General features: G+C 34.7%; 1 protein-coding gene across 11 annotated transcripts in view; it reads left to right on the top strand.

Annotated features, from left to right (window-relative positions):
* Positions 1 to 17,814, top strand: part of RABGAP1L (RAB GTPase activating protein 1 like) — a 737,216-nt gene that overhangs the window by 89,313 nt on the left and 630,089 nt on the right. The gene's annotated exons all lie outside the window — the stretch shown is intronic.

Genomic DNA, 17,814 nt, shown 5'->3' with positions numbered 1-17,814 from the left:
AAGAAGTGCTAAAAAAATGATGGGGGCATATCATAAAGATAGGGTTTGAAGGGGCTCCAATTGGTTACTTCTGGAGCAATCTGAATAACAAAATAATTAAGTACTTCAGTCAGTTATCAATCAGTACTGAAGTCAATTAGTACTTCAGTCAAACAACAAGGATCTTTATTAATTTAACTTTGAAGTATTGTTTGTAGTGGCAAAAACTGGAAATATAGATGCCTACTTGGCTTCAAGGAGCAAGAGAATTTGGTGATGCTCAAGAGAAAGAAAAGCCTCTTCATCAAGACTGCTGTAGACTGTGACAATTCCCTCTCTCGTCCCTTTACACTCTCTAGACTGGGATGAGGGTGGGAAGCAATTGAGGCTCTGGCTGATGGCATCATGGCCACTTCTGTTCCTCTTAAATCTAGGAAGGGTATCTGGCCCCCAGTTATTTGCAGATTTTGTTTCTAAAAGGTAGGCTATGTAGCTCCACTTTGTTCCCATCTTTGAATCCTGCCAGGTAACACGAAAAGTTCTATTCAGCATCTTGGTACAGTGATGTGTGCATGTGTTTTTAATTGCTTGCAAAGTTTGCCATATTTTATCAATTTTAAGATGCATGTGTTTTCATATTGAACATCCCTGAAATTGTAGTTTGTCTTACAATTGATGGCATCTTTTTTTTTTTTTAAATACTTTAAGTTCTGGGATACATGTGCAGAACATGCAGGTTTGTTACATAGGTGTATACATGTGCCATGGTGGTTTACTGTACCCATCAACCCATCATCTAGGTTTTAAGCCCCGCATGGATTACCTGTTTGTCCTAATGCTGTCCCTCCCCTTACCCCCCAACTCTGACAGGCCCTGATGTGTGATGTTTCCCTCCCTGTGTCCCTTGTGTTCTCATTGTTCAACTCCCACTTATGATTGAGAACATGTGGTGTTTGGTTTTCTGTACCTGTGTTAGTTTGCTGAGAATGATGGTTTCCAGCTTCATACATGTCCCTGCAAAGGACGTGAACTCATTTTTTATGGCTGCATAGTATTCCAAGGTATATATGTGCTACATTTTCTTTATCAAGTCTGTCATTGATGGGTATTTGGGTTGGTTCCAAGTCTTTGCTATTGTGAATAGTGCTGCAATAAACATACGTGTGCATGTGTCTTTATAGTAGAATGATTTATAATTTTTCAGGTATATACCCAGTAATGAGATTGCTGAGTAAATGGTATTTCTGATTCTAGATCTTTGAGGAATTGCCACACTGTCTTCCACAATGGCTGAACTAATTTATATTCCCATCAACAGTGTAAAAGTGTTTCTGTTTCTCCACATTCTCTCCAGCATCTGTTGTTTCTTGACTTTTTAATGATCGTCATTCTGACTAGCGTAAGATGATATCTCAGTGTGGTTTTGATTTACATTTCTGTAATGACTAGTGAAGATGAGCTTTTTTTCAGTTGTTGGCCACATAAATGTCTTCTTTGAGAGGCACTTTATAGTTGTCACTTCTTTTTCTTGATGATGTAAAAAATAATGGTGAGTCTTAAAATTGATGAGAAACAGCTGAAGATAAAAGGTATTTTTGATGTTGAATATTACAGTTCTAAAAGAATATGATTGGATTTTACATACAGGAAGCTTTTAGTTTTCAGGGGTAAGCATTATATATAGCAGCGTTTTAAACTTTTATTTGGAAGTAATTTCAAACTTATAGAAGAGTTAAAAACAATAAAACTAGTACAGCAAAGACCTGTATACTCTTTACTGAGATTGTTACCAATATCTCAGTGTTACCGATGTTACCCATATTTCAGATATTGGTGACATTTTACCTGATTTGTTCGCATTCTTTTTCTTTTGAGACAGAGTCTTGCTCTGTTACCCGAGCTGGAATGCAGTGACTTGGCTCACTGCAATCTCTGCCTCCTGGGTTCCAGCAATTCTCCTGCCTCAGCCTCCTGCGTAGCTGAGATTACAGGCATACTCCACTACACCTGGCTAATTTTGTATATTTTTAGTTAGTGACAGGGATTCACTGTGTTGGTCAGGTTGGTCCTGAACTCCTGACCTCAAATGATCCACCTGCCTTAGCCTCCCAACGTGCTGGGATTACAGGCATGAGCCACCACACCCAGCTTGCATTTTCTTTCTCTTCCCTTGCTACTCCCAATGCACACACAATTGTTTTCCTGAACACTTTTAAGAGTGAGTTAAATACATCGTGGCCCTTTTCCCCTAAGTGCTTTAGTGTATATTGTCCAAGAATAGGGATATTGTTTACATCACCACAGTATACTTACCAACTTAATTGAATTTAGCATTCATACATTACTTTTAATTTAACCTCCCATTTGCCTTCCTATTTTGACAGTTAACCTGATAATATCCTTTTCCCCTCTCCAGTTTAGTATTCATTCTAGGATTAGATATTGCATTTAGTTGCCATATGTCTTTAACTTTCTATAATCTGGAACATTGCTACAACCTTTCTCTGTCTCTTAAGACATGGACATTTTTGGAGAATACATCCCCTTCTCTTTTTAATGTAATAGTGCTCATTTTTTGGCTGTAATATTTCCTTGTGATTAAATTCAGATTATATATCACTGCATAGGTTATTGTCTCCTTTCTTCACAAAGTATCACATCTGCAGGTGCTTATAGCCATCTGTCCCTTGATGATGATGTTAACTTTGATTACATAGTTAAGCTGTCTGATTTCTCCCCTCTATAATTACTTTTTTCTCCCTTGCAACTAGTAAGCAGTCTGTGAGGAAACACATTAAGACCACGAAAATATATCCTGCTTCTCATCAAAATTTCCTCCTTAATTTAACATTCTTTTATGATTCTTGTTGGATCTAGTCTGTACTGTGATGATTGCAAAATGATTAATTTCTCAACTCTTGCCTTCTCTCTATATTTTGCATTCAGTCCTTGACATTCTGGTGTAAACCAAAGCATTTCCTCTTCTTCCATTTAGCTACTTATTATTGATGTAGATTCCTAAATTTAATCCCCCCTTCCTCTCCCTAGTACTATGTAATTGACTGAAGTACTTAATTATTTTGGTGTTCAGATCGTCCCAGAGTTAGCCAGTTGGAGCCTTTTCAAACCCTATCTTTATGACATGCCCCCATCATTTTTTTGAGCACTTTTTAGCATAAGAAAGCATTTTTCAATGTAACAAATCTGTAGCAACACACACAAAGAAGTATTAGGTACTGAGTTAATATAACTTTGAATAAGTGTTATTTTAAAATCTTGGTCTTTTATAATTAAGTGGTATATTATGCCTATAGTGTGCCTAAATGTAAAGGAAGGCAATCCTCCTCCTCTCAATAAGTTTCAAGTTTGATCAACTTGAATATAGAAACCTAGACAAATATAGGTGAAATAGTTGAATGCCGAATGATGTATTTGTTCTTTGCTAACTGGGTAAAACATTGGCACACACATTTAAATATATTACACAAAACAGTAATTTAGAAATGTTACTTTTTGCCACCCTTATATTCACAAAACAATTTTATAGGACTAATAATCATTAATATTGGTGTCTTCATCATCGTTGAAGCTACTTTTTCAATAATTTTAAGGTATTTTTTTCCAGAGCACATTATGTCAACTTCTGCCTGAGTTGAGAGAAAATGCCTTTTGAATAAATATATGCTACTATCAGTAGATATTTTACCAAAAACACAAGTACGCATTTGTATACATTAGAACAATTGTTTTTAAAATTACTTTGAAAACATAAATACTATATTGCTTTTATTTCTTTTTTAATTGATACAGAAGCATTGTATTATATACATGTTTTGAGATGTGTATACTTGTGGTATGGCTAAACTATATTGCTTTTAACATAACTGTCTTGCTTATGCTAATATCTAACATTTGCAACCATGGACTCATATATGCAACAGTAATTACTGAATCCATGTTAAACTTCTTTGCTACCTTTTCCACTAATTCTGTCAGATAATCTCTGTAGACATCCAAAAGTTAATTGACTAAGATTTCTTCAGGCGAATGAGTCTTCCCTAAACAATATCTTGTTCAGAATAACAGACAGAATTACCTGTGATACAGGAGATTTTGTAAATTCTTGGATTTTTCTATTTTGGTAAAAGAACGTTTGCATTTCATTGGGTTAAATATGGTATTTAATATGTTTAAAGCAGACTGCAAACAGTGGAATTTAAGGTTGTCCAGCAGGTGGCAGTCTTACCAAGAAAATCTGTAACACCTCTGAATTTCTTTTTTTTTTTAGACAGGGTCTTCCTCTGTCACCCAGACTGGAGTGCAGTGGTGCAATCATGGCTCACTACATCCTCTGTTGCCTGGGCTCAAGCGATCCTCCCATATCAGCCTCCTGAGGAGCTAGGAGTATGGGAATGTACCATCAGGCATGGCTAATTTTTAATTTTTTTTTTTTTTTTTTGTAGGGGTAAGGGTTTCCCTATACTGCCCAGGCTGGTCTTGAACTCCTGGGCTCAAGTGATCTTGATTTGGCTTCCTAAAGTGCTGGGATTATAGGCATGAGCCACTGTGCCTGACCCAAATGTTTAATAACAGCTGCTGACAAAGTTCATTTGTAATATAAAAACATTGGTGTGAAAGAAAACCCTCAAATTACATAATTTTTGCCTATCTTCTGAAGAAGAAAATAAACTTTATAATTAAAATTTTTTATAATCATTTTTAAAATTATGTAAAATTATCAACATTCTGGTTTTTTTTGTTGTTGTTGTTTTGTTTTTGGTGACAGGGTCTTGCTCTGTTGCCCAGACTGGAGTGCAGTGATGTGATGATAGCTAACTGCAGCCTTGAACTCCTGGGGTCAAGCTGTCCTCCTGCCTCAGCCTCCCAAGTAGCCAGGATTACAGGTGTCCACCACTGCTCTGGGCTAATTTTATCTTGTCTTGGAGATGGGGTCTCGCTTAGTTGTCTGACCTGGTCCCAAACTTCTGGCTTCAAGTGATCCCCCTCCCTCAGCTTCCCAGAATGCTGGGATTACAAGGGTGAGCACCATGCCTGGTCAATATTCTGTTTTTTTTTTTTAAAAATATATTATGGAATAAGCCATTTCTCTGTGCATCCAAGGGCTCCAGGGTTGCTTATATCTAGATGTTTTGCTATACTGCAGTTGTCTGTTTTGTCCCCTTTGATAGCAAGTATTTTATGTTGTTTATCCCAGAATCTCCAGCATCTAGCCTAGTGCTTGGAATATGGAGCTTTATACTTAGGTACTTACTCCTTTTAGCAATTTCTCAGTGCCAGGCACTGTTCTAGGTGGTATTTATGAGGTATAGATACCATTATCTTCATTTTGCAGTTGAGGAAACTGAGGAAACAGAAGTTACATAACTTGACAAGGACTATAAAATTAATTTTTAACTAGAACACATGTTCTTACTCTCTACTGCTTCTTTTAAAAAACTTGGGTAAATGAATTAAAAGTTTATAAAATTTTGTAAAGTTAGAGCATTGGCTAAATTTGTATTAACATGTTTAATAACTGAACATTGCACTGATAAAATCCTATGTGTTTTAGAGGATGTATGAAAGTATTCTCAGGTCTTGAAAACTTTTAATATTCTTTTCCTTTTCTTGATTACCCATATTGGATATAGTATATTAAGCTTTATTTAATAACTGAATTTAAAAGAGAAAGCAATAATAATAGCCAGCATTTAATGACCACTGACTGTTTCATGGCTATTGAACAACTCGTCTTAACATGCGAGGAAGGTTCTATTATTATTACTCCTTTTTTTTTTTTGCCCAGAGTAGAGTGCAGTGGTGCAATCTCAGCTCACTGCAACCTCTGCCTCCTGGGCTCAAGTGATTCTCCTGACTCAACTTCCCAAGTAGCTGGGACTACAAGCACATGCCATCATGCCTGGGTAATTTTTTTGTATTTTTAGTAGAGATGGGGTTTCACAAATTGGCCAGGCTGGTCTTGAACTCCTGACCTCATGATCCGCCCGCCTCAGCTTCCCAAAGTGCTGGGGTTACAGGTTTGAGCAACCGTGCCCAGCCATTGCTCCATTTTTATAGATGATGAAACAGAGGTTTAATCAGATTAAGTAACTTTGGCTACTTGGCCAGAAACTGGTAGAGCCAGGATTTAAACCAGGGTCATCTGATTTCTGAGTGTGTACTCTTAAAGGCTAAACCCAATTAAATCTTGATTATAGACTAGTTTTAAAATTAAACAAACTGCTTTGAAGATCAATGAATTGGTATTCTTTGGAGTCTTTTCAGCAGAATTTAAAAGTAAGAACATAGATGTTAGGGCATTCAAGTGATTGCTTAGGAATTTCAAACCCTTAGTGGCTTGAAAGAAAAGCTGATTTGTAGAAGAGAAAGCCAACATTAACAATTAAGAGGAGAAAGCAAGATCATTGTATATGAAATGTGTGAGGAGTGGTAGGGTGAAGCGTACTTATTGAGTGGCTCCAGCTGAGATGTTAAAATGTGTGCACATGAGGTCAAGCGCCTCTGGTATTCCCAAAACGCAAATGGCGATCATTTCTTTCCCTGACTAGCTGCCGTTATTATGGGTTTTGGTATTGCTACATACAGAAATACTGCAAAAGATTTTCTTGCACACTAATACATTGATATGTATTTTTAAAGCCCCCACAGTGTTTAAAATATATTATTACTAGTACTGTTATCTAAAATGCACTGTTACTAACCACCCATGTGGATGCTTTGAATAGTTATGTTCAGTATTCAAAAGGCGAGAAAGTGCTCTGTCTAATTGATGTTTTTTGCCAAGCATTACTTATTATTTCATGATTAATTGATTCAAGATAAATAATACCATATACATTTAGAAAGTGGGCCTCTTTATTATTTCCTAACACAAAGAGGTTCTAATAATGGTAATTTTAGGCCTTGGGGAATGGTAATTGGGAGGGGTTTTATGTCTGTCTTATCACTCTGTTTTCGGGGGTCTGCCCTCATATTATACTTGTGCTAACCAGAATGAACTAGTGATACAGCAAGCAGAATATAATGATTAGAGTTGTTAGAAGCACACAACTCCATTTGCAGTGAGTAACATGGGCCAACACTGTTGGAAAAGAAGAATCTCCATGAATCACTTCTATCTCACATTGATTTGGGGAGATACAATCATATATACATTAGAAAAAAATGGCACATTATTTCTAAAAGGCAGTGATCATATTAGATCATGTAGTTTGATCATTTGCAGAGTTCAGTAGCAATTTGTGCTTGCTGGTTTGCAGCATGAATTATATAATGAGAAACCAAAGTGATTAGAACCACACCCTGTAGCATGGGTCATTGATGGTACCTTTCCTTGTGTTATTTTCTTGAGGAAATGATTTCCTAGACAAGGAGTACTGAAAAAATCACCCAGGGATTCTTTTCTTCTCATGAAACAGTTTTTTAGTATGATTTGACGTCACTAAATTCAATGGACAGTAGAATTTGAATTGCTTATTATTTTTTGACTGCTCTAATTTGATGTTAGACCACTCTGAGGGTCTTTTGCTGAATTACTTAGTACTTATTTTTGCTTTCACCTTAGCAAGTTGTTACAATTTTATTTAGGAAAAAACTCAAGTTACTGTCTTAAAGTTGCCTAGATGTTAGTAGGATTTGCATGTTTTACTTTCTTCTGTAAATTAGTACATTTATGAACTTCCACAGCAAAATAAAGATTTCAGGTGTTCCAATAATTTCACTTACAGAATATCATTCCTCCCCTTCCTGAAAATGAAAAGAGATTAGTGGGATGACCCATATTCTGCATAGTATTTTAAAAGCTGCCCTTTGAGCTTATTCACTTGTATGTTTTCTGTTTTCTTTTAAGTCAGTAGAAAGATAACTTTCTTTTTCCTTAGGAAAACATGTATTACTTACACAAAAGTACTTTCATTCTTCTCTGTTAGTGATTTCATGTGACAATTGAAAGAAAGATATTGGCATCATCAGGTGCTTTGGGGAATGGAAAATTGGAAGCTTCTTTCTGACTCTCAGCCTTTGAACTGAAACTTGTAATTAGGACAGAATTTTAAGCATCTTTTCATTGCTGGCTTCTGTTGACACCCAGTGGGGAGAGGCAGCATCATGGTTTAAGTATTAAATGTGTATGTAATACTATTACCTTTTCGGCATTGTATTCTAAGAAATACTTATTGTATTTCTTAATACAATATAAGAAATATATATTGTCTGTAATGTTGTATTCTCATAAATTGATTGATTCTAGATGTTTTGGAACTCATTAAAAAAAATTCCAGTTTGAAGTAATTGTAGATGCACAGGAAATTGCATTGCTTCCCCATTTCCCACTATGGTAACATCTTACATAGCTATAGTACAACATCACAGCTAGAAAATTGGCATTGGTTCAGTTGCAGACCTCTATTGCAGATCTTTTTGAATCCTTTTATAATATAATAATTTAATTTATTGGTTTAAGAAATTTGGACTTGTAACGTGGCTGCTACGTAATTAGAAGAGATGGGGTATTTTAAGTATATCCTATCCAGTTATCAGGTTATTGCCCGTTGGTTCCAAATCTGTCCTCTTACCTGATTTGCATTAATGGAGATTTAAACATTTCTTCTTTGCAACAAGCACAATATTGAATTATGCCAGTAGAGGGTGTTGAAGGGACACTGCAGGAAGATGGGTTTCTTTTGTTTCTGATGTGCTACATCTATTGTTTCTTGCTCTTGCTACAAGTAGATCCAGGACTATCCAGTGATGCTGCACTTTTGCTGATGTTTGGTTCAACCCAGCTGTGTATCCAGTGGATGCAGTCCCTCCGTGAGCTCATAGCTTTGGTTCTGTCTCAGTGAGGCTCTCTTACAGTCCTCCTGACGCAGATACCGTGCCTCAGGCCTCGTACCACCCTGCCAGTGAGCTGGCTCAGGAAGCCCTGATTTGCTTTGCCTACTTGCCTGCCAGCTTTTGCTGGCTGCTGCACAGAGGGTTGTTTCTTGCTTGCCTGTGCCCTAGCTTTGCCTGGGCAGTCCAGCAAACTTCTTTGCTATTCGTTGGGCTGTAATCATACCTTCTCCAGTGAGGTCTAAATACCAGCTTTGGCAAAAGAACCCTATTTCCAAGTTTGTTCTTCCTTGGGATACTCTCCGTTAGCTTTAGGGTTAGAATTTTCTTTATGGTTACTCTAGTATGAGAGTTAATAATTCTTTATAGTAAATTTTTCCTATTTAAATTACTGTGTTTTCTGTCCTAATTGAATCCTGACTTACAGTATCTAATTGAATTAATATCTAATAATATTAAGCAGTCCATAAAGTTTCTGATACTTTTCCAGGACAAACAAAACAAAAAACTGGTTATTTTAGATAATCTTTTAATTGTCATAATAATGGCAAGAAAAAAGCTACTATTTAATTATTTCTACCATATGTTTATTTCTACTGCATGCAGTCTTTTTCATACTAAAGCATGAAATTCTGCAAAGTAGATTATCTTTTTATTTGCCTTTTTTGACGGGGAGTAGGGAGTTAAAGCATGTTATTTATTTTGACTTGCTATGAAATCTAGCTTATAATTGGCAACACAAGTATTTGAATCAAGACCGTCTTGCTGTAATTCCTAAAGCCTTTTCATTTGACTCTTCTGTATGCCTCTTTTTCTTTCTTTTTGGGCTGGGGGATGTTTTAAGTACCTATAAGGGGTACGTATTAAGTACCTATAAATAGGATAGGATTATTTTATGTTATTTCTCTAGTAAATATTGTTTAGTTACTAATATTTGTATTTATAATAGTAGCATAGTTGTTTTATTCCTTTATAAAGATCTTTGGATCATTTGAAGGGAAGAGGGAGGAAGACTTAAACAAGTTTTTTGTTTTGTTTTTTTTTTTTTTAGTAGGACTTTTGGCAATTAATTGAAACTTAAATATGTATAGGTGAAATTGTATTTGTGCTTTAAATATCTGATTTTAGCAATTTGCAGTATATTTTAATAAATTTCCTCATTCTTTTTATTTCCTTTTTAAAGTTTTATATAGGTGAATTATTTCATTATTCCACTGTGCTGCAGGTAGCTTAATTCTTTTATAACATGAAATGTCATGCTTTTAAGTCTAATTTTCTGCTTGTATACTATATTTTATTCCATTTGCCTTCTCAAAGACATTGCTTGAGCAGCCTTTCTTCTACCACACTTGCTTGCTAGATTAGCCCATCCAGCCTTATGACTCTAAATAGATCTATAAATGGATGATTCCAAATGTTTGTCTCTGACCTGTGGTCTCCAAACTTATATATTCAACAACTTGAGGTCTTCATCTGCCATCTCAAAGTTTAATGTGTTCAAAAATCAAACTAAAGAATTAACGTTGACATTGTCCCAAACTTGTTCCTCCTGTCATTTCTCACAGTCTTATTAATTTGTAACTTGATCTTTCCAGTTACTGTGGATGAAAAACCTGGAATTTGTAACTCCTTTTTCTCTTACTCTATATCTAATTCTTCATTAAATCATATTAATTCTACTTCCAACTATGTAAAAAAAGATAAAACTAGAGGAAAGGGATTAAAGAAAAATACACAAATAGAAATGAGAGAAAATGTAGATTGTAGATAAAAGAAAAAAATTATATCAACAAAGAAATGACAATCGAGAGCAAAAGAAACAGGAACTCCAAATGGAATCACTACTATTCTTATTTTATCAAAGGCAATATAGTTGCTTTTGCTGTAAATTTTCTCATAAAATTGAATTAATCATTTTTTGCTCATGTTTGGTTCACCCTATCTACATGTGCTTTGTGAGTGATATCAGGAATAACTAGACTGCAAAATCAGCCTTGGTGAAGAAAAATGGACTTTTGGTAATTAGCTATAGCTATACAGGGGAAGATTCTCCTTTTCTTTATGTTTCTAGATGTTTCTGAATTGTGTTTACAAATAAATTCAACTGTAAAAATACTACTATATTAGCACCTGTTTATTTTGATGCATCTACCTAGTATATGCAAAAGCCCAAATAATGTATCACTATCTGAATGTCCTGTATTACTCTTACTGAATGGAAAAACAAAATAATTGATTTTAAATGTTTTAAGCAGGGATTAAGCCATGTCAGACTTTGAAATTTACTGGTTTTCTTATTATAATCATTTTTAATGTGTTTTAAAATATGACTGTAGCTAAGCTCTCATTTTATGTTTGAAGAGGGTAAAAGTACTCTCTTCAAACAGGAGGTAGGATGGCTTGAATCAGGAGGTAGAGGTTGCAGTGAGCCGAGATTGTGACACTGTACTCCAGCCTGGGTGACAGAGCCAGAGCCTATCTTATAAAAGAAAGAAAGAATAAAGAAAGCACTCATATTTGAGTTATCATTCTGCATTTTAAATTCTGACCCTTTATTAATGTGACAGTTAATGGGAACATTATTGTCAAGGATGGCAGGGAGGTATTTTTTTTCCCGAAATTTATTCTGTTAAAAATTAAAAAATCATTGGCCTAAAAAATTCTTTTATAGGTTTTCTGTATGTTCAATTCTGTATACTGGTAGAAGCTCTGTGGCTTCTATTTTAGGTTATTTTTTTTTTTTCCATGGTGATTTGTGCTAGTGTTCTAGGAAATCTAAGATAGGCAGACAGACAGGCAGGCAGACAGACAGACAGACAGACAGACAGATAGATAGATAGATAGATAGATAAAACAATTTCCTACCTAATGAATGAAAAGAGTAACCAATTTAAAAATCCCTCTTTCTGGTAAGTATAAATCCTACTGGAGAGACTCCTTCTTCCTATTACTGTTATCACTGAAGTTAGTAGAGTGAAATTTTTAGGATAAATAGCTATGGAGTGCTCTCATCTGAGTTTGAATATTGGCTCTACAGTGATCTTGGTCAAGTTATTTAATTTCTCTGTGCTTCAGTTTCCAATTTGTAAATTGTGAATAAAACTTACCTCTTAAGATTGTTGGGAGAAGATTAATAACTGTAAAGTGTTCGTAATAATGCTTAGTAAGTGCATGCTATTATTACTATTAGTGGTACTATTACAACAACCACAGCTAAGATTTTGAGACTATTGGTGTTTTGTGAGTGATAATCAGGAATAAGAAACCTGCAAAATCAGAGTAGACTGCCACCGTCGGAGGGCAAAATCTTGGCTAGAGTTCTTTAGAACCTATGTGTATATACAGGCAGTCCTTGCTTTGTAGTTATAGTATACATTATTTTCTCTTACCATGGTTTAGTTATAACACTAGTCTCCTAGCCACATGGTTCAAATTTCTGTTATGGAAGTATATTAACAGAGTAATTGCATAAAGTACAAACTCTGCTGTTAGCTCTTCAGCCCACAGATCACTATATACATACATAATTAGGAACAAATCATGTGACTTCTTTTTTTTTTTTTTGATACAGAGTTTCTCTCTTGTTGCCTAGGCTGGAGTGCAGTGGCGCGATCTCAGCTCACTGCAAACTCTGCCTCCTGGGTTCAAGCAATTCTTCTGCCTCAGCCTCCCGAGTAGCTGGGATTACAGGCATTCGCCACCTCACCTGGATGATTTTGTATGTTTAGTAGAGATGGGGTTTCTCCATGTTGGTCAGGCCTGTCTCAAACTCCTGACTTCAGGTGATATGCCTGCCTCAGCCGCCCAAAGTGCTGGCATTATAGGTGTGAACCACTGTGCCTGGCCCATGTCAGTTCTTTCAAAGTCTGTTGGTGATTGGTCACAGTGTATCTGTTATTCACATTACTTACAGATAGCAAAGTTGTGTTGCCTCTTTGTCTCCCAGTAATAAATCCATTTGATATTTTACGACAATGGATAATCCAAAGAGGAAATTGGCCAACAAACATAACAGTGCTAGAGGAATTGAAAAGTCATAATCCTGAAAGTGAAATTGCATGTCATTTTAGAAGATGAACAGTCTTAGAAGATTAAAAAATGGCAATAGCAAAATGAAGACAGGATGAGACCTAGGCCTGTATAAAGCTGAGATGTGAACCATATTGAAAAAGCCTGTGAATTAAAAAAAAAAAAAAATGATAAAATCACACCAACATCCTCTAGTTTAAGTTTTACTAGGAATAGAAAGCTGCTTATGGTTTAACTAAGGCATATTCTTCTGCTTTGGATTGAAGACTGTAATAAAAAAAAATTCCAGTCAGTTTTGCTAGCATGTAAGTCAAAGTATTGAAGTTAGATGCCACATTGAAAGGAAATAGTAATTATAAGGAGACTATAGATTATGCAATTTCTTTTTCTCCATTTTGGGAGAAATATGACATAAAGCATGCAATTGAAGGCATCATTTCAGGGAGCAACAATGAATACTATGTGTGTAGTATAGCAAAACTTTTACTTTGCTAGGGAAGCAACTTTGCAGGATCTAAATAGGAGACGTGTGGAGGTATAGAAGAAATAGCTGTCAGTATGAGTGTTTACACTATTGCTATTCAGTGGACTCTAGATAGGCAGCCAGAGGAACTTTGTGAAGATGAACTTATCAATATAAATATGGAAAGTAATTGTGATGAAAAGGATGAATGTTCCAGGGGAACTGACTCTGGCAAATTTTTCACATTAAAGGAACTCTTGGAGACATTTCACAACATTGAACATGCTAAGGATAAACTTTGAAGCTAATCTAAACTTAGAAAGTAATATGGCAGTTTGCCAAGGCATGGAAAAGATACTTTGTATTGTAAATTATATGGGAAGGCAGCAAGCACTGTTCAATATATTCTCAATAAGTTATTTCAAATAATTGAAATAATTTTTGTGCTTCAAACGATGAAGTGCTAAATAAATAATAGTTTTACTTTTTAAAAATTTTCCTATATATTTGTGACTGAAAATAAGAGTTTTTGAAGTTCGAACAAAAATTTTTAAAGGTTGCTGAAGAATCACAATTTTTCCCATTGATAAAATGATCATTTTATATACAGATTTAACTTATATGGGTATTTTTATGGTTCCACACCACCGTATATAGCGATGAATGCCTGTGTATCTTTCTCTATTTCAGTCTTTTTAGTAAGGGAAATAACAGTCTCATTGACATAATAGATTTGCCCAATGATCTTTTTGCTTTAGCCTCTTTGGGGAGACTGATTGAGTTTCTAACTTTTATGAAATTATTTAGTTTTAGTGTTTTTCATAATGTTTTCAGAAACGATGACTGCATTATATATTTTCTTATTTGCAATTCTGTTTACCTCTTTCTATTATGCTGTCACTTTTTCATTTTTAATAATGATAGTTTAGTACAGCAAGAGACAGTATTCTTTTCCTCTCTCCTTCCCTACCTTCAATTTTTATCTTTGTGGAGATATGTAGAATTCCTAATGATTTGATAGACTAAAGGTAAAAGTTTTAAAAATATAGTTTCATACTGCAGGACATTAATATAACATCTGTTTTTCTTACTTTTACCTGCAATTAAGTCTAAAGCCATATTAGTGCTATGGAGTTTTTGGTATTTGTTCTGGAGGCTAGCTTGGTGTTAAAAGCTACTTACTTAGTAAACACTCACTAAGTACTATTATGAAAGGCAGAGCTTTCTCTTTTTAATGATAATGGTAATTGTAATAATGATTTATAATTGTCAACTACTTTCTAGTTACAGTGCACTTTCACCATGAGTTTTTTCGTCTCAACTTTACATTAACACAATGAACATGGAAGCAAGTATTTGTACTTCAGAAATGTGGAAAGTGAGACTTTGAGGTTTGTGATTTGCCCAGGGTCACTCAGGGAGTTTATAGTCTTTTACTGATAGTCCTTGGCAGGCTGTAATGTAAAAGACCAGACAGTTTTGTAGTGATAGACATGGGCTTGAATCCCAGTCCTATAAGTTAGTGGCTATGTGGATCTGGACAAAGCACTTCTTTTTGAAAATCAGTTTTATAATTTGTTGTATGGGGGTTGCTTTGAAATGTAAATGCAACAGTATAGTAGTGCCTGGCTTAAAGTTAAGACATTCAATAAACAATATCTGCTATTATGGTAATAATTGATATAATAGCATCATCAGTTTATTCTCAAGAGGTTGATTTCAAATGTCCAGTGAGGTCTGCTATTCACTATATTATAAATTATGTTGGATGTCTCCTCTGTGCTTTGTTAATATTTTGTACTTAGAGATATTTTAGAACTAATGATATCAGATTCTAATAGCCTCTTATGTTACCCCCTACTATACTGTAAACTTCTTGAGAAAATAGTTTAGATAGCAGTTTGCTTTCTACCTAATTTTAGAGTTAGTAAGAGACCGTTGAATGCTTTGAACTCCCCAGTGAAACACTTAATACTCCCATTAGGTGTTTGTGTTATTAATAATATCTATCTGATTTCTGACACATTATAATACTGGCCTCCATAGGAATCCTGATGTGCTTTAATGAAGTATAATTTTGAAAATGACTAATACAGCTTGACAGAAAAAAATTATGTAATTTAAGTCCTTAAAGTTCATGTATTATACCTTTCCTGTTTGCTAGAAGACGGAGCAGAGTCTCAGGGGGTTAGGTGCTTTCTCTAAGGTCACACTGGTTGGTGGCAGGATTTTTTTTTTTTTTTACAAGCCAGGAAAAGATTAGTACATTAAATATCATCAAAATAAGGTGTTGAGTATTGCTACTTAAGAAAAATCCAAACCTCTAGGGCTCATTTTGCAGTACAATGTAATACAGAAATATTATGCTAAGAAAATGTGAAATTTCATCTGTTTTATCATTCACTGGGAAGTGCTTGAGAACCAAAATGGCATGAAACTTTATGTTTTATTATAGCCATTAGAAATTATGAAAGGTAGGAGGGTTGGGGGGGGTGAAGACTGAAAGATTACCTGTTGGTTACAATGTTCCGTCTTTGGGTGATGGGTACTCTAAAAGCCCAGACAGACTTTAACACTACTTAATATATACATGTAAGAAATCTGCATTTGTACATCTATAAAAATAAAAATTAAAGAAACAAAAATAAAAAATCTTTTTCCACCTTAAAAAACAAACTAACAAAAAATCCTTTAAATTTTCAAAAAGGACAAAAAGAAGGTAGAGTATACATTCCAAACTGTTAACATTGTTTCCTAAGGAGGCTGAGAGAAGGGAGAAATTATTTTTTCTTTCCATACTTTGGTTTTTGTTAACTTATTGTAGTGACTATATAATGGGTTTGTAATTTAAACCCTATAATATAGAACATTGTTCTTAAATCAAAAAACCATTAGAGATGCAAGCTGAAGTAAAGTATGTAGGGATGTGTGAAATAAATCTGTTCTCATTGAACTAACTTTTTAGAGATCAAATTTTATTTCTAAAAAAGAATTAAATCTTTTTATTCTTCCTTAGCAAAAATTTAGGGCAGTAGTATAAGAAATAGTACAGTGAATTGCATGATTAATTATCATTTAATTTGTGTAGACAGAGTTTATTATAAGAATTCATAGGAGAGGGATCATAGCAGTATATAATTGAAATTATGAATACTAGAGTATAATTATTTCTCCTGTAGATTATATTTTGTTCACTATATAAACTGGAAACCATCATTCTCAGCAGACTGACCTAAGAACAGAAAACCAAACACCGAATGAATGTTCATACTCTTAAATGGGTGTAGAACAATGAGAACACACAGACACAGGGAGGGGAACATCACACACTGGGGCCTGGGGGATGGGGAGCTAGGGGAGGAATAGCAGGGGATTGGAGGATTGGGGAGGGATAGCATTAGGAGAAATACCTAATGTAGGTGACAGCGCGATGAATGCAGCAAACACTACCACGGCACGTGTATACCTGTGTAACAAACCTGCACGATCTGCACACGTACCCCAGAACTTAAAGTATAATAAATAAATTTTTAAAAAGTTATCCTCAGAGCTTACCAACTTTAGCTTTGTTATGTACCTTATCATTTTTGGGTGCCAGAAGGAAGCCTTGAGCAAGTCATCCTCAAGCATTTTCAGGAAGTATATATTTACTCCTTACTCAGCTTACATTTGGACAGGACCAGTGATCTTGTTCATGTAAGCATTAGCCATGCTACTAAGAAAGTAAACCTTTTTAAAAACAACAAGGATCAGAATAACAATTGACTGGTTAGCTGCCACTGTTTTGAAATTGAAAAAATCTTATATGTAATCTCATATTCTTTACCCTTTTCTATGAATTGTTACATAGCATATCTTGATATTTGGGGAAGCTACAATAAAAACATTCTTATAAGTGTGGGTATGCGTTGTTAGCAGAGGGAGACTTGTGTGGACAGATTATGTTGCTTCTCAAGTTACGAGACCTATAATATAGCAATATGAATTTGGCTAAATTGCTTAACTTCTGTGAACTTTGCTTACATGTAAAGTGGAGTTGATAATATCCTAACAAACATAAAAATATTAGATTTAGCTGAATTTTAAAGCTTATGCAAATTCTTTACAAATAAAGTAATGTTGATGGGATTTCTAAAACTTCTCTAGCATCAAGCACAGAGCAATATTAAATAGTTAACAGTACATTAATAGTATTTTGGATATAATATCTTCACTAATATAATAACATATTTAGTAATAAAGTTTGTATAACTTTTTTTTAAAACTGAGGATATAGTATTAACATGCCACTTAGTAAAGATGACTGTGGAGGGCCAGGGTGATAGTTTGCTTTCTTTTAATCTAGTTTGATGTAAAGAGAGTATAGTGTCATCGTCTTATTTTTAAAAACCTTCTTTTTGGTTTAACTGAGTTAATGGATTTTGACCTATATGTTTGGAATAACTTTAAGGCAAATAAAATCTCTTATCTCCCTAGAAACTAATTTGTAT

This window comes from Callithrix jacchus, chromosome 18 (assembly GCF_049354715.1).
Source record: "Callithrix jacchus isolate 240 chromosome 18, calJac240_pri, whole genome shotgun sequence".
Classification (NCBI taxonomy): domain Eukaryota; kingdom Metazoa; phylum Chordata; class Mammalia; order Primates; family Cebidae; genus Callithrix; species Callithrix jacchus.
This window is presented reverse-complemented; position numbering and strand designations above follow the sequence as displayed.